Source organism: Canis aureus, chromosome 15 (genome assembly GCF_053574225.1).
Source record: "Canis aureus isolate CA01 chromosome 15, VMU_Caureus_v.1.0, whole genome shotgun sequence".
NCBI lineage: Eukaryota > Metazoa > Chordata > Mammalia > Carnivora > Canidae > Canis > Canis aureus.
This window is the reverse complement of record NC_135625.1, coordinates 24,457,293-24,459,379: the sequence shown is the minus strand read 5'-3', so window position 1 is coordinate 24,459,379 and position 2,087 is coordinate 24,457,293.

The following is a 2,087-nucleotide window of genomic DNA, read 5'->3' as shown; positions in this document are numbered from 1 at the left end:
AAAGCATTTGGCTTTAAAAAACAGAGGGGCTGGATTCCATCAGTTTATAAGCCCTTGGGACTTGGAACCTGGAGCTATAAAAGCCATCTCACTCAGCCCTGAATGAGCTGAGAGGGCCAGTGGTAGCTGGGTCTCTGCCCTTAAAAAGACAGCAGCCTATCCTGAGAGGCAACATAAGGACAGCAATTTACAACCCCAGGACAAATGAGAGATATGTCTCTTCACACTGATTTCAGAGTGTGTTGGGGGACTTCTCTGAAAATGAGGGAGCTGGCAGGTACCATTTTCCTTTCCCACACCCCCTGCATTAAAACAGTCACCCTTGGGAGGAAAGACTACACAGTTACTTGTAGCCTCTGCTCAGGGCAAATTTTATTAAAGCTACACAAACACTACACCCAGCCACCTGGTGCACAGATGCCATCGCATGCAGCACCCAGATATTGTGCGTTGGCCACCTTTGGACCCCTAGTCAGTCAGTGTACATCCCTAGCCTCTGGAGCACTTCAGGGGATCTGCCATAGGATTGGTGGACCAACACAAATATTGCTAACATTGCCACACCATTCCCAAGTGCCCCAGCAGGCACCACCTTCAAAGCTGGCAGGACTGGGTCACTAACACCACAGAGAGTAAGCAGAGCATACACAGGCAGAGAGTCTATGCAAATGTCTGCAGTGAAAGGAAAAGTGACTAAGACACAACAGCAGGGTGTAAGCAACATACAGAGAATACTCTCCTGAAGGACCAGGTTCTAGTGAACAGAACACTTCACTACAGGACATACCGGGACCTCTTCTTCATAAAGTCACTACTTTCAAAAGCAGAACACACAACTGACATCCATATATATATATATATATAAAAGAAAAAAAAAGAAAACAGAGAGGCAGACCAAATAAGCAGACAAAGAAATCTATCCCAAATTAAAGAACAAGACACGGCCACAACCAGAGATCTAAGTGAAGCAGATGAAAGTAAGATGCTTGATAAAGAATTTAAATCAATGATCATAAAGATACTCATTGGACTTGAGAAAAGAAAGAAAGCCATCAGTGAGACTCTTACCACAGAGATAAGGAAGAAGAGAGCAGAGATAAAGGGCTCAGTAAATGAAATGAGAAAAATGCTTGACGGAATGAACCTCAGGATAGAAGAAACAAAGGAAGAAATTAGTGACTTAGAAGACAGAGTACTGGAAAGTAATCAAGTTGAGCAAAAGAGAAAAGAATTATGCAAAATGAAAATAGACTCAGGAAACTCAGTAACTCCATCAAACATTACATCATTTGTATCTTAGGCTTTCCAGCAGAAGAAGAGAGAGAGGGGAAAGAGAGTAGAAAATTTATTTGAAGAAATAATAGCTGAAAATTTCCCTAATTCAGGGAAGGAAACAGATATCCATATCCAGGAAGCACAGAAAATTCATAGCAAAATCAATAAAAGAAGGCCAACACCAAGACATATTATAATTACTTTATAAGATATAATGACAAAGAAAATTTTTAAAAGTAGAAAAAAAAAAGAAAAAGAAAAAGAAAATCCCTAAGGCTATCAGGACATTAAAAAAAAAAAAAAAAAAGGCAAACCAGAAGGAAGTGGCATGATATATTCAAAGTACTGAATGGGAAAAATTCTTATGACCAAGAATACTCTATCCAGTAGGGCTATCATTCAGATTAGAAGGAGAGAGAAAGAGTTTTCCAAACAAAAACTAAAGGAGTTCATAGCCACGATACCACCCATGCAGGAAATTTAAAGAGGACTCTGTGAGTGGAGAGAAGAACCAAAAATAATAGTATGAAGGTAGGAAACACAAAATCAGTAAAAATGAGTACTTTAATAAAGAATCAGTCAATGAACTCACACACATACACACACAAAGGATATATCATATAGTAATATGGTAAAAACAGGGAGGAGGAAAAAATAATGAGTTCAAACTGAAATGGCCATCTTTTTTTTTTTTTTTTCCATCAACTTAATATAGAACTGCGACATGCAGAAGAGGTTATGTACAAACTTAATGGTAACCTATTGGTAATCATATTTCAAAAACCACTAATAAAAATGCAAAGAATAAAGAG